General features: G+C 41.6%; 1 pseudogene; it reads left to right on the top strand.

Moving 5' to 3' along the window:
- The first annotated feature begins 412 nt into the window (after positions 1-412).
- Positions 413-2,542, top strand: LOC130029101 (olfactory receptor 2AP1-like; annotated as a pseudogene).
- Positions 2,543-23,792: the final 21,250 nt, after the last annotated feature.

The following is a 23,792-nucleotide window of genomic DNA, read 5'->3' as shown; positions in this document are numbered from 1 at the left end:
CCTCTTTATTTAGGCTGACTCCAAGCTATTTGATTTTCTGGGGCATGATTGTGAACAGGATCGTTTTTTTCCTGTCACTTTCTTCTGTCTCATTATTTGCATATAGGAAAGCCATGGATTTGGAGGTATTAATTTTATAGCATGCAACTTTACAGTACAAGTCTATTGTTTCTAGGAGTTTCATGGTCAATTATTTAGGATTCTCGAAATATAGTATATCATCTGCGAATAATGAGAGCTTGATTTCTTCCTTTACTATCTGGATGCCATTAATGTCTTTTTCTTCCCTATGCTATTGCAAGTACTTCCAGTACTATATTGAACAGAAGTGGTGATAGTGGGCATCCTTGTCTAGCCCTTGACTTTAGAGGGAAGGCCCTTTGTTTTTCGCCATTGAAGATAAATGCTTGTCATGGGTTTGTCGTAGATGGCTTCGATTATCTTTAGGAAAATTCCTTCAAAACTCATTTTGGTGAGAGTTTTCATCATGAATGGGTGCTGTATCTTGTCAAAAGATTTCTCTGAGTCTATTGATATGATCATATGGTTTTTATCTTTACTTTGTTGATATAATGGATTATGTTGATTGATTTCCGAATGTTAAACCATCCTTGCATCCCCGGAATGAATCTCACTTGGTCGTGGTGTACGATCTTTCTGATGAGTTGTTGGATTCTATTTGCTAATATTTTGTTGAGGATCTTCGCATCCGTGTTTATCAGGGATATTGGCCTATAGTTTTCTTTGTTGGTGGTGTCTTTGTTTGCTTTTGGTATTAGGGAGATATGTGCCTGATTGGGAAGCTGTTTGGGAGAGTTCCTTTTTTTTTTTTAATTTCCTGGAAAAGCTTGAGGAGAACTGGCAACAGGTCTACTTCAAATGTTTGGAAGAATTCACCAGTGAACCCATCTGGGTCTGGGCTTTTGTTTTTGGGAAGACTTTTGATTACCACTTCAATTTCCTTGATATGAATGGGTCTATTCAGGTATCCCAAGTCTTCTTGGTTCAATCTTGGGAGATTATAGGAATCCAGGAATTTATCCATTTATTCTAAATTCTCTTGTTTCTCAAAGTAGTCTCTGATGATCTTTTGAATTTCATTGGTTTCTGTTGTGATGTCCTCTTTTTCATTTCTAAGTTGGTTTATTGGTGTTCTCTCTCTCTCTCTCTTTCTTTGTGAGTCTTGCTAGTGGTTTATCAATCTTGTTTTTTTTTTTTTCTCAAAGAACAAGTTCTTGGTTTCCTTTCGGATTTTTGGAGGTTTCCATGTCCTTTATTTCTGCTTTAAGTTTTGTTATTTCTTTCCTTCAGCCAAATTTGGGTTCCTTTTGTTGGTCTTTTTATAAAGTCTTGAGCTGTGTGGTTAGGTTATCTATTAGGCCCTTTCTTCTTTCCTTAGAAATGCTTGCAACGCTATAAATTTTCCTCTTAGCACGGCTTTAGCTGCGTCCCATAGGTTCTAGTAGCTCGTGTCTTCATTCTCATTTGTTTCCAGGTATCTTTTGATTTCGTCCTTGACTTCTTTCCTGACCCACTTGTTGTTCAACATTGAGTTGTTTAATTTTCAGGTGTTTGATTTGGTTCTCGGTGTCTTTGTGTGATTCACTTCTATCTTGAGCACATCGTGGTCTGAAAAGATTGTTGATACTACTTCTATCTTCCTGATTCTATTGAGGTATGTTTTGTGGCCTAGCACGTGGTCTATTTTGGAAAATGTTCCCTGTGCACTGGAGAAGAATGTGTATTCTTTCATTTTGGGTTGTGAAGCCCTGTATAGGTCTATTAGAACTTTCTCTTCTATTTCTTCTTTCAAAGCCAATGTTTCCTTGCTGAATTTTGTTCTTGTTGATCTATCCAGAATTCACTCACTATTTCTTTGCCATATTCCTTGGATCAACAGAGTTTTATCTTCTGGCTGCCATGTCCTATGATCACTATGTGGCTATCTGTAAACCTCTGAATTACATGACCATTATGAATAGCATGGTACTGGTAATCTACTCTTGGTTGGCTGGCTTAATGGTTATTATACCACTACTCACTCTGATGAGTCAACGGCACTTTTGTGCATCCAACAAACTGAATCATTATTTCTGTGATTATGAGCCTCTCCGTGGACTTTCCTGTTCAGACACATGCCTCAGAGAAGATTGTTTTTCTTGTGGCATCTGTGACCCTAATGGTCACCCTATTTCTTGGGATTCTTTCCTACATGTTGTAGGAAATAGTTCATCAGAACTATTCTGTTGTAGGAAATAGTTCATCAGAACTATTCTGAAGATACCTTCTGCCCAGCAAAGGACAAAAGCTTTTTCCACATGTTTTTCTCACATGATCATATCTCCCTCTCTTATGGAAGCTGCATTTTCATTTACATCAAGCCTTCATCATTAGGAGGCACATTCAACAAGGGAGTAGCTCTACTCATTATTTCAGTTGTACCTCTGTTGAACCCCTCCATTACATTCTAAGAAACCAACAGGTAAAATAAGCCTTCAAGGATACTGTTAAAAAGCTTGTGAATCTGGAGCCAGAGAGATAGTACATACATACAGCCAACTCAAGTTTGACCCGCAGCACCTCATATGTTCTCCTGAGCACCACCAGCAGTGATCCCTGAGCACAGAACCAGAGTAAGTTCTGAGGACAACTGGGAGTGTCCCCCCAAAAAATGATTGTGGATTTTTTTTAATTTCAAGATTAAAGTTTAATGGGGATCCAGAGATAGCACAGTGGATAGGGCACTTTCCTGGCATGCTGCTTATCCAGGTTTGATCCCGGAATCCCAGATGGTTTCCTGAACTTGCCGGGAGTAATCCCTGGGCACAGAACCAGGAGTAAACTCTGAACATCACAGGGTGTGGCCCAAAAACAAACAAATAAAAAAGTTTTAATGGATGAATGAATAGGTCCTATGTATCAAGCTCTCTGCAAGTTACTAGCTACTTAATAAAGATTTAAACTCCAGGCCAGTGAGAGGCACTTGGAAATAAACAAATTGCAAAGTGCTAAATTTAAATAAAGAAAAAGAAATAAAGGGTTTATACATGGAAAATGCAAGTTATGGCCCAAACCCATTCTCAAAAAAAAAAAAATTAAACTTAGCCTTGATGATTAGGGACATGTTGAGCAAGTAAATATAGATAATTCAAGGGAAAGGGTTGCACAAAATTTCAATCTGAAAGCCTATAACAAATCATCATGAACAACTTTGTAGACCACGGTGTTTAAATAAAGTGGAAGAGAAAAAAATTATTTTGAGGGCTTATAGAGATTACCTGGCAGGCTACCGAATGTATCCTGCCCACACAGCAGAGTCTGGCAAACTCCCCATGGTGTACCCAATATGCCAAATACCGGTAACAATGATGGGTCTCATTCTTCTAACCCTAAAAGAGCCTTGAATATGGCACTTTAAAATTTCAGCGCTAGGACAAAGTAGACATTACTGGGGCCTGCTCAAGGCAATCGACGAACAACAGGATGATCGTGATCGTGATCATGATAGAGATTACAGTGAGTAAGGCACTTGCCTTGTATGTAGCAAATCCAGGTTCAATCCTCGGCATCCCTGAGCACTGCAAGGAATGATTCCTGAGTGCAAAGCCAGATTTAACCTCTGAACATTGCCAGGTGTGGGCCAAAAATCAAACACATTTTTTTATTTGGGGCATTGTGATTTATAACATTGATTGATAATGCCAGGATTTTATACCAAAACATTCCACTACCACACCCTCCATCAGAGTGTTAGCTTCCCTCTACCCCATCATCCTATCCTTCCATCCCCCCTAAAAGTGATAAACTTCCTATTAAATGAATTTGAATTCAATGTGATCATTTTTAATGAAACAAGGAGGATATTTTAATGAGCTAAAGACCTTTAAAATAATCTGGGGCTGGAATGATAGCAAAGCAGGTAGGGCATTTGCCTTGCATGCGGCTGACCTGGGTTCGATTCCCAGCATCCCATATGGTCCTCTGAGCACTGCCAGGAGTAATTCCTGAGTGCAGAGCCAGGAGTAACACCTATGCATTGCTGAGTGTGACCCAATAAGCAAAAAAAAAAAAAGACCTTTAAAAGAATCTTCCTCAGAGAATCGCCATAGAGACAGGGGGCGGGACGTGGTGGGGTAGTGAGAAGAATACTGGGGACATTGATGGTGGAAAATGTGCATTGGTGGAGGGATGGGTGTTCAATCATTGTATGACTGAAACTCAATTATGAAAGGTTTGTAACTACCTCACAGTGATTCTATTAACTAAATAAACAAAATATTCAATGGAATTAATAAAAATAATAACAAAATAAATAAGAGACTCTTCCTCTTTCCTGTATTTTTCCCTGTTCTCTTTTCATTAGTCTACTTAGGAGATATTCCCTTCCTGGTTTTCTCTGAGCTTCCCAAAAATCTATTACTTTATATTCTATGAAAGCTCCCTTATTTGTCAAAAAGACTTTTTAATTTAAAAAAAAATAGGGGGCTATGGTGCCGCCAGCAGGTCAGTCTGTACCTGTGAGGCAAGTGCATCAGCAGCCTTATGGTGCCTTCAGACTTCTAGATTCCTCAAAATTGCTGCTGTGCCTTTGGCCAGACCCCAAAAACTTGGGGCAAAGTTTACCAAGAAAGTAAAGGGCCAAAAGTTAGGTATGTGGGAGACACAGCCACAAACCACCTCCGGCTCAGCTATATAATTGGAGGCATGGCCTCTCTGATTTCTGATTGAACTGCTTAACAGCCATGATCCCAGAGACTCAGAAACAAATCTCGAAACCCAACGGCTTTTGGCAGAAATGCGTCCGGTCCCTGCAGTAGGCTACCGATGCCGGGCCACCCCAGGTGGGAATAGGTTTTGTGCCTTGGCCTGTTCCCCCTGGCGGCCTGGTAGCCATCATCCTCCAGAGGCCACTGGACAGTCAGATTTGGGCCTGCAGTGATGAGACACACGGGGCCTCACAGAATGGGGGTGGAGCCGGCCCATTCCTCCCAGTCCCAACGAGACCCTGAGTCACCTCCCACAAACAGCCTCTCTGGCTTCTGATCAAGCTGCTTAATGGTCATGATCGCAGGGACTCAGAAACAAATCTCGAAATCCAGCAGCTTTTGGTAAAAATGTGTCTCAACCACACAGTAGGTTACTGTCGCCGGGCCACCCCAGGGGGGAAAGGGTGCTGTCCCTCCGCCTGCTCCCCCTTGGCAGCCTGGTGGCCGCCATCCACCAGAGACTGTTGGACAGTCAGGTTTGGGCCCGCAGTGACGAGACACGCGGGGCCTCATGGGATAGGGCTGGAGCCTGCCCTTTCCTCCCCACCCCAAAGAGACTGTGAGTCATTGCCCACAATCGGCCTCTCTGGATCCTGATCAAGCTGCTTAATAGCCATGATCCCAGAGACTCAGGAACAGATCTCGGAACTTAGCAGGTTTTGGGAGGAAATCTCTCCAGAATTAATAGTGAAATTGTCAGAATTTCAAAATTGCACAGCCACTACTGCGACCATGCGACATCATATATTATTCATGACAAGCAATAGAAAACAAATTGTCTACTGTTGCCTTTTTGGCAGATCTGAGTGTTGAGGTAAAATCTCAAATAATAACAGTGGGTGCGGTATCAAAATGTTGCATGTGATCAAAGAATAGAGTGATTTGGAAATCATCTGCCACACAGGTAGGGGGAGGGTGTGGCATGGGGGTATACTGGGGTTTTCGGTGGTGGAGAATAGGTCCTGGTGAAGGTATGGGTGTTTCATTGTATGACCGAGACTTAAACCCAAAAACTTTGTAGCTGCTCTCACAGTGATTCAATTAAAAATTATTAAAAATGTGAGGGGGGGGGAAGTAAGGTGAAGTTCATGCAAAATTCAATCAGTCTAATCAGTGGCTGAATAAATAGCAGTACTCCTACATAAAAAAAATTTTCTGGAACTAGAGCAACAGTACTATGGGTAGGAGGTCTGCCTTGCGGCTGCTGGCCCAATTTCAATCCCCAGCATCACATATCACTGACGGAACAAGCACTGCCAGGAGTAATTCCTGAGTGCAGAGCCAGGAGTAACCCTTCAGAATCTCTGGGTGTAACCCAAAAAGCTAGAAGTAAATAAATTAAAATTTTCACTTGTATCACTTGTCATCCTATTGATCATCAATTTGCTCAAGCAAGCACCAGTAATATCTCTATTCGTCCCTGTCATTTACTAGTGTATCCTAATGGCATCTGCTTGCTCCAGGAATATGGAGAGCCTCAAATCGTTCTTTCAGGGTCTTGATGAATAAGTCTGACCTTCTCATAGGTGGGCGGCCACGCTTTCTTTTGACATCCTGTGGAATCCAGTTGGTAACAGCTCTAAATCACATTACGTGTCCGGCCCATCTGATTTTCAATGCCTTGGTGAATAAGAAAGTGTCCCAGACTCTCGATCGTCGATGGAGGTCGGAACTCCGGATTTTTCTCTCAATTAAATGAAACGTGATATTCCAAGCATAGCTCTTTCAATTCCTCTTGGGGAGACCTGAATAATGTTCTCATCCTGTTTTCATAGGGCTGATGTCTCTGAGGCTTATGTTAGTGCAGGAAGAATGGTGGAGTTGAAAAGATGGACCCAGAGCCAGAGGTAGTTTGTCCACTTAACCACTTCTTCGATGCTGTGAAGACATTCCACACTGCTCTCTTCCTCCTGTGCAGTTCAGGTGCCGGGTCGTTTGTCATGTTGAGTTCTCGACCTAGGTACACAAATCTGCTGAATTCAGAGACATTCGTTCTGTTGAGGGCAAATGGAACATCAGGAGATAGTCCATTTCTCATAAACATTGTCTTGGACACTGTCAGCTTCAGTCTGACCTTTCCACACTCACGGTCAAAGTCAGCCAGCATTTGTGCCACTTGGCTAATGTTTGGTATTATTAGAATGGTTTCATTAGAGAAGCAAAGGTGGTGTAGTTGCCGAACGTCTATCTTCACTCCCATTCCATCCTATTCCAGTTGTCTCATGATGTTCTCTAGGGTGACACTGGTGGTTTCAGTGAAATGGTATTGCCCTGCCGAACCCCTCTCTTTACATTGATGATCACTTCCTTGTAATGGTGAGATCCTGATGGTGAATTTGTAATACAGCTCACGAAGGATCCTGATGTTTGAGCACCCTGTTTGACTAGGGCTTCGATGACCACTTCAGTCTCAACAGAATCAAAGGCATTCTTTAAATCAATAAACATTAGACAGAGCAGCATTTTTTTAAGTCTCATGAAACCTCAATGAGTTTGGTTACCGTGTGGATATGGTTGATCATGCTGAATCCTTTTCAGAACACAGCTTGCTCGCATGGTTGTCCTTCATGTAGTGTTCTGCCAATCGTATTCAGCATGACTCGAGTGAATAACTTGTAGAACACAGACAACAGGCAGATTAGCCTATAGTTGTTGATGTCGTGGATGTCTTCCTTTTTGTACAACAGAACAGTCCTGCTGGTTTTCCATTGGGATGGAACCTTGAATTCAGACAGGTAGCATATGAAGAATTGAGCCAGTGTATGGGCGAGTACTAGAGGCAGATTCTTTAAGTGTTCAGGTTTGGCCTTGTCTAGACCAGGTGCTGTACGCTTCTTTACCGATGAAATGAATTGGATTTCAGAAGGGAGAACACTGGGAATGACATATCCATCTTGTGGAATTTGGTATGTGGACAGGTATGTGGCAGGTATTTGGTATGTGGCTATAGAAGAGATTCGAGTAGAATTCATGGATAACCTTTTCCATTGCCCTTCTGGAAGATGTGATAGATCCATCAGGATGTCAGAGGGCAGTCATCTTGTTCTTGTAGTTGGCGAAGGACAGGTGAGCATTGCAAATACTTTTCTCAGCTTCTGCTGCATGGCAAGCACTGCTGCTCTTCTCTCTTTGAGGTCTTCCTTTATTGCTTCTCTGCATAGCTTTGTGAGCTTGGATGTTAGTTTGTGATTGCCTGAGGCTCACGCTAAACCACGTTGGCAAATGAGTTCAAGAGTTTCCGAAGACAGGCATCTGTTTTTGGCTTTCCCACACTCAGCATTTTTTGCGCAGTAATGGAGGTGCTGAATCAGTTGATCGTATTCCTTGTCAATGTTGTCAATGATGGCATCTTCCCATATTGCCACAATAGTGCCAAAGAGCTCCCAGATGGTGGTTGTTCTGGGACTTCTTTTCTTAAACTTTGCAGCCCTTTCTCCCCGCTCTGTGAAGTAGAATTTCTCATAAAAGAGACTGTGGTCTGATCCTGTTTGGAATTTTGGGATAACAGTGACATCAGTCAGGCAAAACTGTCGATTGAATATGACGTGATCAATTTCATTGTGGAACTGTCCACCGGGAGACTCCCATATCCAACATATATATTCAGCCTTCTAGAACTGCAAGTTACAATGGATGGTCTTGGTGAACATGATGAACTCAGACATAGATAACTGTAGACAAGGGAGGAGAAGGTATAGGGCATCTTATCTCACTATAGATAAGTGAGCAATAAGAAGGTCCACCGACCTTGATGGTTCACCACCTCATTGTGGCAAGTGGGCAGCAACAGTGCCAAGCGGCGAAGAGTGAAACAACAGAACACAACATGCCACCCACACGGCAGAGCCTGGCATGCTACCCATGGTGTATTTGATATGCCATTAACAGTATCTAAAATGGGCCTCATTTCCCTGACCCCGGAAGAGCCCCCAATACAGCAGCATTGAGAAGGATGAACAAGGAAAGGCTGCTAAAAATCTCAGGGCCAAACTAGGCTGATAAAATGAAGAAGGACTAAAATGACTATCTGTACTTTTAACACACGAACTCTGTCATCAGAAGCATCCATCGAGGACCTGATGGTGCAAGCGCAGAAGACCAAGTACACATCACTGGATTGACAGAGACGAGAAGGCATTGATCACATCACACTGTTTTCAACACTGGAGAAGAACTGTTCCTCAGAACATGAACAGTAGAGGCACCAGTGGTGTCGGTGTCCTTATCAACATGAAGTTGGCCATGAGTATTGATTCGTTTTAATGCCTAACAACCCAAATTGGATGCTTACATTTGAATAGATGTGACTCATTGCCGGCAGTTTCTATCTTCATTGTCTACGCACCAACATACAACTATGATGAAGAAATCGAGAAGTTCTACATGGAGCTGGAGAAGTTCTGTAAAGCATACCACACCTTCTACGAGGTCGTTGTCGGTGATTTTAATGCCAAGATAGGACCAAGAAGGTCGCCCGAAGAACTCCACATTGCTATCCATGGCCTTGAATGGAAATAAAAATTTTTAAAAACAAAATTGCAATTTAATACCATGGGAAATGTCATTAATTTCAATGAAATAAGAAAAAATGTTGTGGAATTGAACATTTTAGTTTTGAGTTAAAGTTAATCGCATTTCAATAAATTAAATTCCATGGGGGTAGCAAGAGATACTGGAACATTGATGGTGGAGAATGGGCACTGGTGGAGAGATGGGTATTCAACCATTGTACAACTGAAACGTACTCACGAAAGTGTATAAGTCTGTAATTGTATAGCACAGTCTTTCATTTTAAAAATTTAAATTGATTAATTAATTAAATTCCCATAACATTAAGAATCTTGTTTGAGAACAAGATTTGTGCAGTTGGTAACCTTTACTATATAGATTGTAATTTATATCGTAGAAATAAAGAAGGTATAAAAGAAGCAATTATAGAAATAATCAATTCTAAGGACACAAACTTTTTATAAAGGAAGAATAAAAACAGCAATAGAACTATGGTGTTCATGGTCAAAGAATTTCTGAAAAAACAATGAGCTACTCAATATATGGCATGTGGGGAAATAAACAGTGCTGCAAGGGTAATAATTAAAACAGCATGGTACTGGAACAAAGGCAGAACTGCAGGCCAGTGGAACAGGGTTGAATACATCTGACATCTCCCCTCAATCATATGATCATCTAATCTTTGATAAAGGTGCAAGAAATGTGAAGTGGAGTAAGGAAAGCCTCTTTAACAAATTGTGCTGGCATCACTGGACAGCTACATGCAAAAAATGGGCTCAGAACTCTGCCTAACACCATGTACAAAAGTAAGATCAAAATGGATTAAAGACCTCAACATCAGACCAGAAACCATAAGGTACATTGAAGACAAAGTTGGCAAAACCCTCCATGACATTGAGGCTAATGGTATTTTCAAAGATGCCACGCCACTGGCCGAGCAAGTGAAAACAGAGATAGATAAATGGGACTATCTTAAACTAAGAAGCTTCTGCACCTCCAAAGAAACAGTGACCAAAATACAAAGACAGTCTACAGAATGGGAAAGGATATTCGCCGAATACACATCTGACAAGGGGTTGATATCAAGGATATACAAAGTACTGGTTGAACTCCACAAGAAGAAGACATCCAACCCCATCAAAAAATGGGGCAATGAAATGAACAGAAACTTTCTCAAAGAAGAAATCCGAATGGCAAAAAAGCACAAGAGAAACTGCTCTACATCATTAATCATCAGGGAGATGCAGATCAAAACCACAATGAGATACCATCTCACACCTCAGAGACTGGACTACAACACCCAAAAAGAGAGATAGAACAAATGGGAATGCCCTGCCACAGAGGCAGGGTGGGATGGGAGAGATGGGGGTGGGAGGGATATTATCCATGGTGGTGAAAAATGGGCACTGGTGGAGGGATTGGTATTTGATCATTGTATAATCGAAACCCAAGCACAAAAATTTGTAAATCTACAACTATAACTCATGGTGTTTCACCAATAAATTTTTTAAAGTGCTGCAAGGAACAATTAACATAGAAAATAAAATAATACAGAACTATTAGGTTGTCAATCTCAGTCATTTTCAGAAAATCTGGAAATTGGAGATGAAATAAGAAGTCAGACTGGAATGTGATATTGGTGTATATGAGCTAAAGTTTTGGAAACAGCAAAACAAAATTTCAAGGGTGGAGAAATGAAAAAATAACAACTTTCAAGTAGTTTTCTTAAGGCTTTTCATTACTAACATCGTTATGATTATATAGTTAATATAAATAGTTATTAAGTGGTATACAGCTAAGGTTTACATTAAGTCTCTGACACCCAGCAGTGCAGAAATAATATTTTCTTGATTTTAATTTCATCTGTAATGCCAATCAATTGTAAGTGGTCATCAATCAGTGGTTGAAAAGATTAATAAAGTATGAATATACAAATGGACAAATAAAGAATTCAGACTTGAATATTCCAAGTGGGGTCATTTTGTATCTCTTCCCTTAAAGAAAGAAAATTAAAGAAGAGGTCTACATTGTTCAGGAAAGATATGGACACAGAAAGGAGACACATCTTAAGAAAAGTTAGAAGCCATAGATGGAATAAGATGGGTTTTTTCTATGCTACCCTAATGAAAGCACCATTATTCCTCAACTCGAATCCCCAGTAAGATTCTAATAAAGAATAAGTTGTAAGCAATGGGGCTCAGATCTGCTGCAACCTGTGCTTCCTCATCCATGTTCATCTTTCAGAGTGATGGGTCAATGGCTTTAGTTCTTAGGCTTGAATGTAGGAAAGAGGGAATTATAGCATACAACACAGTGCCATTCTCCACCATAGGCAACCAATAAATGCTCAATTAGTAAAATAATTAATGAGTGATATTTTTATTACATAAGGTTAGATAATTTTATAAGTTTTTATTACCCACTTTTACATAAGTACTTTAATGCATTTCTTTTTAGAAACATCCACAAAGAAATACTCTTTTAAAGTTACTTCGTTCAATATTTTAATCTAAATATATTTCTCCAGCAGAAATTTAACAGGCAAACAAATTCAAAGCAGAGAAGACTTTCACAAAGGCAATATAAAAGTGTTCTCAGAAGTCAAAGAAACACACATATGGGGTATGGAACTGCCAACAAGTCAATCTGTACCTGTGAGGCGAGTGCATCAGCAGCCTGATGGTGCCTTCAGACTTCCAGATATCCCAAATTGCTGCTGTGCTGTTGGCCAGAACCTAACAACTTGGGGCCAACTTTACAAGAAAGTAAACGGCCAAAAGTTAGGTATGTGGGAGACACACCCACAAACCACCTCGGGCTCAGCTATATAATTGGAGGCAAGGTCTCTCTGGTTCCTGATCAAACTGCTTAACAACCATGATACCAGAGACTCAGAGACAAATCTCGGAACCCAGTGTCTTTTGGAAGAAATACATTCAGTCCCTGCAATTGGTTACCAGGTATGAAAGGAAGAAATCAAGCACTCACTATTCACAGTTGATATGATACTATACTTAGAGAACCCTAAAACCTCTACCAAGAAACTCCTAGAAACAATAGACTTGTATAGTAAAGTTGCAGGCTCTAAAATCAATACCTAAAAGTCCATTGCTTTCCTATATGCAAATAGTGAAAGAGAAGAAAGTGACATGAAGAAAACAATCCAGTTCACAATTGTGCCCCAGGAAATCAAGCACCTAGGAATCAGCTTAACTAAGGAAGTAAAGGACCTGTACAAAGAAAACTACAAAACGCTATTTCAGGAAATAAAAGAGGACACGAGGAAATGGAAAAATATCCCCTGTTCATGGATCGGGAGAATTAACATTGTCAAAATGGCAATACTTCCCAAAGCACTGTACAAATTCAACACAATACCTATTAGAATACCCATGACATTCTTCAAAGAAATGGAGCAAACACTCCTGAAATTTATATGGAACAATAAGCCCCCAAGAATAGCTAAAGCAATTCTTGGGAAAAAGAAAATGGGAGGAATCAACCTCCCTAACTTCAAACTCTACTACAAAGCAGTAATAATTAAAACGACATGGTACTGGAACAAAGGAGGAGCTGTAGACCAATGGAACAGGGCTGAATATAATGACATCTCCCCCCAAACATATGATCATCTAATCTTTGATAAGGGGATAAAAAAGTGAAGTGGAGCAAGGAAAGCCTCTTTAACAAACTGTGCTGGCAAAACTGGGTGGCTACATGCAAAAAAGTGGGCTCAGATCTCTGCCTAATGCCGTGTACAAAAGTAAGATCAAAGTTGATTAAAGACGTCAACAAAAGGAATTTCCCTGCCACAGAGGCAGGGTGGGGTGGGGGGATGGGGGGGTGGGAGGGATACTGGGATCCGTGGTCGTGGGAAATGGACACTGGTGGAGGGATGGGTATTTGATCATTGTATAATTGAAACCCAAGCACAAAAATGTGTAAGTCTGCAACTGTACCTCATGATGTCTCACTATTAAAAATTAAATTTAAAAAAAGAAGAAAAAAAAAGACCTCAACATCAGACCGGAATTCATAAGCTACGTTGAAGAAAAAGTTGGCAAAACCCTCCATGACATTGAAGCTAATGGTATCTTCAAAGATGTCATGCCACTGGCCAAGCAAGTGAAAACAGACATAGACAAATGGGACTATCTTAAACTAAGAAGCTTCTGAACCTCCAAAGAAACAGTGACTAAAATACAAAGACAGTCTACAGAATGGGAAAGGATATTCACATATTCACGCCGAATACACATCTGACAAGGGGTTGATATCAAGGATATACAAAGTACTGGTTGAACTCCACAAGAAGAAAACATCCAACCCCATCAAAAAATGGGGCGATGAAATGAACAGAAACTTTCTCGAAGAAGAAACCCGAATGACTAAAAGGCACATGGGAAAATGCTCCACATCATTAATCATCAGGGAGATTCAGATCAAAACCACAATGAGATATCATTTCACACCACAGAGACTGGCCCACATCCACAAGAACACAAGCAACCGGTGCTGGGGCGGATGTGGCGAGAAAGGGACCCTCCTTCACTGCTGGTGGGAATGCTGTCTGGTTCAGCCCTTTTGTAAAACAGTATGGACAATTCTCAAAAAATTAAAAATTGAGCTCCCATTTGACCCAGCAATACCACTCCTTGGAATACATCCCAGAGAAACAAAAAAGGATATTCGAAGTGACATCTGCACTTGTTTGTTCATTGCAGCACTCTTTACAATAGCCAGAAACTGGAAAAAACCTGAGTGCCCGAGAACAGATGACTGGCTAAAGAAACTTTGGTACATTTACACAATGGAATACTATGTAGCTATTAGAAAAGATGAAGTCATGAATTTACATACAAGTGATACTACATGGAAAGCATCATGTTATAAGCGAAATGAGTCAGAAAGAGAGGGATAGACATAGAAATATTGCATTCATCTGGGGAACATTTCACAGTCCTCCCGTTGTTCATAGATTTGCTCGAGCGGGCCCAGTAACATCTCCATTGTGAGACTTGTTGTTACTGTGTTTGGCATATTGAATACGTCACGGGTAGCTTGCCAGGCTCTGTCGTGTGGGCGAGATACTCTCGGTAGCTTGCAGGGCTCTCCGAGAGGGGTGGAGAAATCGAACTCGGGTCAGCCATATTGGCTGCGTGCAAGGCAAACACCCTACCGCTAAAGTAACAAAATAGGAGACTAATACCCAAGAGTGGCCAAGCTTAGTACCAGGAGGTTTGCTCCATGGCTTGGAGGCCAGCACACATGCTAGGGGGAAAGGGAACTCAGATAGAGAAGGGAGCACCAAGTAAAGGGTGTTGGGAGGATCCTCCCAGGATGGGAGAAGCATGCTGACAGTAGACTATAGACCAAACATGATTGTCACTCAATGCCTCTTTTGCAAACCACAACAACCAAAAGGAGAGAGAGAGAGAACAAAAGGAAATGCCGTGCCACAGAGGAAGGATGGGATGGGTGGGATGGGTGGTGGGAGGGATACTGGGACCCATGGTAGTGGAAGATGGGAACTGGTGGAGGGATGGGTATTTGATCATTGTATAATTGAAATCCAAGCACAAACTTGTAAGTCTACAACTGTACCTCATGGTGTTTCACTAATAAAAATTAAAAAATAAATAAATAAGTCACTGTGAGATACAGTTACAAGCTTTCATGTTTGAGTTTCAATCATACAATTATCAAACACCCTTCACTCCACCAGTGCACATTCTCCACCACCAATATCCCCAGTATATCCCCCTTTCCAACCCTCCCCCTGCCTCCCTGGCAGACAATTTCCCCCATATTCTCTCTCCATATTTTGGCATTATGGTTTGCTAATGAGAGGTTATCATGTTTGGTCCTTTATCTACTTTCAGCACACATTTCCTATCCTGAACGATTAGTCCAACCATTATTGTCTTAGTGATCCCTTCTCTATTCCAGCTGCCTTCTCCTCCATCTCATGAGACTGGCTTCCAACTATAAGGCAACCTTCCTGACCCTGGTCTCAACTGCCCTTGGGTGTCAGTCTCATTTTATGTTATTTTATACTTCACAACTGAGTGCAGTCATTCTATGTCTATCCCTCTCTTTCTGACTCATTACACTTAGTATGATACCATCCACTTATAAGCAAATTTCAGACTTCATCTCTCCTAACTGCTGCATAGTATTTCATCATGTAGATGTACCAAGGTTTTTTTAACCAATCATCTGTTCTTGGGCACTTGGATTGTTTCCAGATTCTGGATATTGTAAACAGTGCTCAGCACTCATTTCTGATCTTTGTCGTCTCCCCACATGTTCTTAGTATGATATTATCATATGATTCTTCAAGATCCTTCATTAAAAACTGAACAGAATGATTAAAGATATAGTACAAGAGGTAGAATGCTTGTCTTACACGTTACTGACCTGACTTTGATTCCTGACATCCTGTATGATGCCCTGAATCCTGCCAGGAGTTATACCTGAGCACACAGCCAGGAGTAAGCCCTGTGCATGGCTGGGTGTGGCCCAAAAACAAAAAATGAAAATACATGAACAGAACTAAAATGTCTCAAATTTCAATTTGAGACCATTAAATATTACAATTAAATATTCCATTCAAAACTCACTGGCCAAAAACATGTCTACAATTTCAAGGGACCCATGAAGATCCTTCACGCATAAAAAGAATAAAGTTAGAACACAAAAAGTTATATGTAAAGACCAAAATACACTGAAGGTTAGAATATGTAAGAACATTTCCAAATGACTTTCCAAATATAAATAGGATTGACTGATGAAGTTTCGCACAAAAAATTACTGCCAGAAAGTGAGATAAAATAAGGAAGACAAATTGAGCAGGGGTGAAGGGAGAAGTCAGCTGGAATAGAGAAGGGATCACTAAGAAAATGATGATTGGAGGAACCGGTCGGGATGGGAGATGTGTGCTGAAAGTAGATAAAGGAGCAATCTTGATAATCTATCAGTATCTGCATTGCAAACCATAAAGTCCAAAAGTATAGAGAGAGGGTATGGGAAATATTGTCTGCCATGGCAGGGGGAGGGTGAGAAAGTGAGGGTTTACTGGGGATATTGGTGTTGAGGAATGTGCACTGGTGGAGGGATGGGTGTTTGATCATTGTGTGATTGTAACTCAGACATGAAAGCTTGTAACTATATCTCACGGTGATTCAATAAAAAAAATACTTTGTAATTTATAGTGCTATCATTTGTGATCAATTGTCATCCGGTTGTTCCTCAATTTGCTTGTGCGGACAGCAGTAACATCTTCATTCAACCCTGTCGCGTGGTAATGTAGCCCAATGGCATCTGCTCACTCCAGGAACATGAAGAGTATCAAACCGTTTGTTCAGGGCCTTGACGAAGAAGTCCAACCATCTTGTCAGTGGGCGGCGAGGTGTTCTTTTGACGTCCCATGGAATCCATTCAGTAAAGGCTCTAGTCCATCAGTCATCTCTAAATTGCATTTCATGTCCAGCCCATCTGATTTTTGACACCTTGGCAAATGAGACAGCTCCCCGATCTTCAATTGTCAACGGAGGTCAGAACTCCAGAACTCCGATTTCCTTCTCTCACTTCAGTGAAGCATGATACTCGGAGCATAGCTCTTTCAGTTCCTCTTTGGATGAATAGCATTCTTGTCCTGTTTTCGTAGGGCCCGGTCTCTGAGGCATATGTTAATGCAGGAAGAATGGTGGAGTCGAAAAGATGTGCCTGGAGCCAGAAGTTCATCATCCTCTTAACAACTTCTTCGACACTCTTGAAGGTGTTTCATGCTGCTCTCTTCCTCCTGCACAGTTCTGGTGCCAAGTCATTCCTTATGTTGAGTTCTCGACCCAGGTACACATAACTGCTGCAGAAAGAGATGTTCGTTCCATTGAGAGCAAATGGAAAGTCAGGAAGTAGTTTGTTTTTCACAAACATTGTCTTGGTGAGATTTAGCTTCGACACTCACGGTCGAAGTCGGCCAGCATTTGTGCCACTTGGCTAATGTTTGATGCTATTAGAACAATATCATCAGTGAAGCTAAGGTGGTGTAGTTGCCAACTGTCTACCTTCACTCTCATTCCTTTTCATTCCAGTCATCGCATGGTGTTCTTGAGTGTGGCACTGAAGAGTTTTGATGAAATGGTATCACCCTGTTGATATGATGATCACTTCCTTGTAAATGGTGAGATTCTGGTGGTGAATCCATAATACAGCTCATGGAGGGTCCTGACGTACTGAGTTTGAATGTCCTATTTGGCTAGGGCTTCAATGACTGCTTCAGTCTCAACAGAATCAAAGGCTTTCTTTAAATCGATGAATGTTAGGCAAAGCTGCATCTTGAACTCTCACAAAACTTCAATGAGCTTGATCACAGTGTGGATATGGTCGATCATGCTGAATCCTTTTTGGAACCTGGCTTGCCCACATGGTTGTCCTTCATCTAGTGTCTGCCTATTCTATTCAGGATGACTCGAGTGAACAACTTGTAGACAACGGACAAGAAGCAAATCAGGCTATAGTTGTTGGTGTCGTGTATGTCTCCCTTCCTGTACAACAGAACAATCCTGCTGGTTTTCCATTGGGACAGAACCTTTCATTCAGACAGGTAAAGCAGAACTTTGTGACCTTGGACTCCAGGCTCAACGGGACATGGAAACAGAGATCCTCTGCCTGCTTCCACCAATCTCTGGTGACCCAGAAATCATACCCAGAAGACCCACCCTGCTGGTGCCAGATAAATACCTCATTGGTTGACCTCGACTACTCAGCTGCTGCCACACTCCAGGCCACTTTCTGGACCACAGGGCCGCTTTGCCCCCATGCGACACATCATAAGACACTTAATACCCATTTTCCATGATTACTGCACCATATTTGATGGGGCTTAAATATGGTGTGAACCATTGGAACACCTGTAAGGGCAATTGGAGGCCACCCTAAAAGCCTTCATCCCTGTCAGAAAGCCCAGCAAACTACTGAGAGTATCCCACCCACACAGCATAGCCTGGCAAGCTACCCGTGGTGTATTTGATATGCCAAAAACAGTAAAATCAATGGGCCTCATTCCCCTGACACTAGAAGAGCCCCCAATACGGCAGCGTTAAGAAAGATGAGCAAGGAGAGGATGATAAAATCGCAGGGCCAAACTAGGCTGCCATAATGAAGGAGGACTAAAATGACTGTCTGTACTTTCACGGCACGTACACTGGCATCGGAAGCATCCATTGAGGACCTGTTGGTGTAAGCACGTAAGATCAAGTACGTTATCATTGGTCTGACTGAGACAAGAAGGCATCAATCACATCACGCCATTTTCGACACTAGAGAAGAACTGTTCCTCAGAACATACGACAAAAGAGGCGTCGGTGAAAAAAATTAACTTGAAAGACAATGTTTCCTCTTACTATGTCCTGCTTTTTCATCTTTTTCTCCTCCAAGCCCCATTGCCAGGGTCCATCTTCCTGAAAACTGCAAGTTTCTTTCCTTCTAAATATTTTACTTTTTCTCCATGTCCACAAGCCACTAAACAAATTTGGCTTTGCATAAAAGTCATTGCATTAGCCAACAACTGACTACCCAATATACCAAGGATGAATATATATACATATATATGTGTGTGTGTGTGTGTGTGTGTAATTATTAAATGAATCACCGTGAGGTACAGTTACAGACTTACAAACTTTCATGCTTACATTTCAGTCATACAATGATCCAGTACCCATCCCTCCACCAGTGCCCATTCTCCACCACCAATCATCCCAGTATCCCTCACACCACCCCCGCCCCATCCCCCCCACCACACCACACCTCTGTGGCAGGGCATTCCCTTTTGCTCTCTCTCTCTCCTTTTGGGTGTCATGGTTTGCAATATTGGTATTGAGTGGCCATCATGTTCGGTCTATAGTCTAATTTCAGCTCGCATCTCCTATCCCAAGATGGGCCTCCAAGCACACTTTAATTGGTGGTCTTTTCTCTATCTGAGCTGCCTTTTCCCCCAGCATGTGAGTTTGGCTTCCAAGCCATTGAGCAATCCTCCTGGTACACATCTCTACTATTCTTGGGTGTAAATCGCGCATTCTGTTACTTTATATTCCACAAATGAGTACAACCGTCTATGTCTGTCCTTTTTTTTTTCTTTTTGGGTCACAGCCATCGGTGCTCAGGGGTGACTCCTGTCTCTCTCTGCACTCAGGAATTACTCCTGGCAGTGCTTTGGGGACCATATGGTATGCCGGGGATCAAACCCGGGTTGGCTGAGTGCAAGTCAAGTGCCCTACCCGCTGTGCTATCGCTCTGGTCCCTATCCTTCTCTTTCTGACTCATTTCAGTTAACATGAAACTCTCCATGCTGATCCACTTATATGCAAATTTCATTACTTCATCCTTTCTAACCGTGATGTATTTGATATGCCAAACACAGTAACAACAAAAGTCTCTAATGGAGACGTTACTGGGCCTGCTCGAGCAAATCGATGAACAACGGGAGGACAGTGACAGTGATACTTTCTAACAGCTGCATAGTATTCCATTGTGTAGATATACCAAAGCTTCTTTAACCAATCATCTGTTCTTGGGCACTCAGGTTTTTTTTCCAGATTCTGGCTATAGTGTAAACAGTGCTCTAATGAACATACAAGTGCAGATGTCATTTCTACTGTACTTTTTTGCATCTTCAGGATATATTCACAGAAGTGGTATTGCTGGGTCAAATGGGAGTGCAATTTCTAATTTTTTGAGAAGTGTCCATACGGTTTTCCAAAAGGGTTGAACCAGTCGGAATTCCCACCAGCAATGAAGGAGAGTCCCTTTCTCCTGACATCCATGCCAGCACCAGTTGCTTTGTTCTTTTGGATGTGGGCCAGTTTCTGTGGTGTGAGATGATATCTCATTGTTGTTTTGATCTGCATCTCCCTGACGATTAGTGATGCAGACCATTTTTTCATGTGCCTTCTAGCCATTCGAATTTCTTCTTTGAGAAAGTTTCTGTTCATTTCACCACCCCATTTTCTGATGGGGTTGGATGTTTTTCTTCTTGTAGATTCAACCAGTGCCTTGTAGAAGATGATTATATTTTTAGGCTGGAGCGATAGCACAGAGGTAGGGCGTTTGCCTTGCACGCAGCCAACATGGCCGACCTGAGTTCAATTCCTCCACCCCTCTCCGAGAGCCTGGCAAGCTACCGAGAGTATCTCGCCCGCACGGCAGAGCCTGGCAAGCTCCCCGTGGTGTATTCGATATGCTAGACACAGTAACAACAAAGTCTCCAATGGAGACGTTACTGGGCCCGCTCGAGCAAATTGATAGTCAACGGGAGGGCTTTTACCTTTAGACTGCTATTATGTCATATATAATCATTTCTTTCATCTCAGGAATAGATCCCATATCAATTGTTCTAAACCTTATCTAACATCTTTTACCATACATTGCCCACTCTTCTTCTCTATTTTTGGAGAGGAAAAAGAGAAGGACCATTTGTGTGAAGACAAGAATCTAAAGGGAAAAGTTTTAAGTGCTCAAGTCTAGACAATAAAAGTAATAATATCTCTGATCATTGCTCCCTGTGACACCAGGTAAGGGTGTGAAAAAGGAGATAAAGGTTTAAGAGTAAGACAAGTGTCCAAATAAGAACCACTCAAAAAGCAAAAGTCAAGTGAATCTAAACATTCCCAGTACATAGAAATATTTCTAAATTCCCAAGAACACATTAAGGGAACAAAAATCAAGGGGAAAAATGGGAGCCACACTATAATTACAAACTTCGTTAGACTCGAACATCAGATGCTCCATTGATAGGCACCAGCTCATAGTCCTTACACATGGCTCTTATCTCTCCCCAGTCCATCATGCCAGACCCCATCATGTTCACTTTCATGTCAGCCTTCTCATTCTCTGCTCTAAGGACAGTAGGATTCTGAAAAAAAAAATCCCCAGAGCTGGCCTGTTTGGTCTTCATGCACTTCTGTTTAAAATCGGTCCTGATGGCTTCCCAGAAGTCCATTTAATTACCTCTTAAATTGAAACACATAACTCTTCCCTCAGGGTGCTTCACTCTCTTGAGTCATGTGATCCTTCATTTTCTCTTTGGTCATCTTGGTTTGTCTCCTCCTTTCCAGGAAAAGATAAAGCTATGCAGCATAAGCTCAGAAATTCCCACTCCCTTGTCTACAGACTATCTCCCACCTTGCATTCATATCCTCATCCTTGCCTGCCCTTTAAAGGGGGAACTTGTTTTTGTATATCTGTACCCAGAAAAGACACCATGGGGGAAGTGGTAAAACATAAATGCTAGAGCTGAGCTAAGTTTAAATCCTGCTGTCTAGTTATGTGACCTTGAGAAGATACTGCATTGCATTACATCCCTTTGTGCATTGAATGCCTTCTCTAAAAATTGTTCAGTTCTAGCTCATTTCTGTACCCTTGCCCCTAAAAGCCAGACCTCACTCATAGAAGGGGTCCCTGTTGCTTTTGAACCATTTCTCTCAATGGTTTTCTGCATCTATTAAAAGTAATAGAGTTAAAAAAGAGATCTCTTCATTTGAAAGAAGTTTTTCCCCAAAACAAGCTACAAATTATCCCCAGTTATTCCCCAAACTCCAAATACTCCCATCCATGGTGCCACAATCCTTTTTCTTCATTCTTTCCTCTCCACTGCTCTCCTCTCCTTTTCTTTGTTTCCCTCCCCCTCTCTCTCCTTCTTCTTTCTTCCCTCCTTTCCTCTCCCTTTTTTCTCCCTTTCCTCTTCTCTTTTTCTTCTCCCCTCTTTCTCTTCCCTTTTTTCCTGTATCCCCCTTTTGCTCTCTTACTTCCTCTTTCCCACTTTGAACTATCTCTCTCGCGCGTTAGCTCACTCGCTCTTGCTGTTGGCTTAGTTTACTACTCAAGCAAAACTAACCAGCAAGCATAAAGGCAGGAAGTGACCCAAGTGGTAAATATAGATTATGTGCTAGTAAGGATTAAGAAGTGAGGGACAAAGTATATAACCAAATGGACTGGAGTTCATTAGATGAAGAAAGAGAACATTGTCTTTTATCATTTATGGTCATAGGTCATGGGAAGTTGTCAAGAAATAGACTCTAAAAGGAAGGTGTGATAGAAAGATTTACTTGTAGCATGGGGCATTCAATTTCTCCTTACAGGTAACCTGGATCCTAAGGCTCACTTGATTGAATTGATAGATTTTTGAAAGTCAAGCTGTTTGACTTGAATACATTCGTCCTGTATATGAGATTTTGAGCTTCCTCTGAAAGCTCCAAAACCACTTGTGACCTCAAATTTCATTCTCTTATCATGAATATTTCTTAACTCCCCCATGCCAGGGTCTCTGTTCCCAGGGAATAAAATTCTCAGATGAAGGTGTTAGTTTACAAGAGAGAGACAGCACAACCAAGTCTTCGAATGTATTTCTTGGAGGCAGGGGAGTACACTGGTGGCTGATGTGGTGTTGAAATTATATGCATGGGAACCATTGTAAAGAGTATTGTAAATCACAGAACCTCAAGTAATAAAATAATAAAAGGAAGAGGAATGTGCTTCTCAGAAGCTGTAGAAAAAAAGGAGAATGTTTCTCCAGAATGCCTGAATCTGTCCTAATTTTATCCCGTTTCTTTCCACAAACCCAATAAATTGCACAATTTATGAGCCAGGCCTAAAGCAGACAAATAGAACTGAAAAGATAGTTAAATGAGCTGAACACATATTTTGCATTCAGGAAATCCTGGTTTGGTCCCCAGCCTTCTGAGCATTGCCAAAAAAGACTCCTTGAATCAGAAATAGTCCCTGAATATGGATGGGTATAGCCAAAAATAAAAGTACTTAATATCCCTTTCTTTTGTAAAAAATAATATCACTGTATCACTGTCATCCCGTTGTTCGACGATTTACTCAAGCAGGCACCAGTAACATCTCTATTCATCCCAGCCCTGAGATTTTAGCAGCCTTTCCTTATTCATCTTTCCTAGTGATTGGAGGCCCTTTCAGGGTCAGGAGAATGAGCCCTATTATAGTTACTGGTTTTGGCATATCGAATACTCCACGAGGAGCTTTCCAGGCTATGCTCAAGCAGGTGGATATACTTGGTAGCTTGCCGGGCTCTCAGATAGATAGATAGATAGATAGATAGATAGATAGATAGATAGATAGATAGATAGATAGATAGGCTAGAGCCATAGCACAGTGGTAGGACGTTAGCCTGTGTTCACCCAGCCCGGCTGAGCCGGGTTCGATTTCTCCGCTCCTCTCAGAGAGCCCGGCAAATTACTGAGAGTATCTCGTCCGCACAGCAAAGCCTGGCAAGCTACTCGTGAGGTATTCAATATGCCAAACACAGTAACAACAAGTCTCAAAATGGAGATGTTACTGGGCCCGCTCGAGCAAATTGATGAACAACGGAAGGACAGTGAGATATATATATATATGTATATATATATATATTCTCTCTGGGCTGGAGCGATAGCACAGCGGGTAGGGCGTTCGCCTTACAAGCGGCCAAGATGGCCGATCCGAGTTCGATTCCTC

Source organism: Sorex fumeus, unplaced genomic scaffold, assembly GCF_029834395.1.
Source record: "Sorex fumeus unplaced genomic scaffold, SorFum_2.1 ptg000042l, whole genome shotgun sequence".
Classification (NCBI taxonomy): Eukaryota; Metazoa; Chordata; class Mammalia; order Eulipotyphla; family Soricidae; genus Sorex; species Sorex fumeus.
This window is presented reverse-complemented; position numbering and strand designations above follow the sequence as displayed.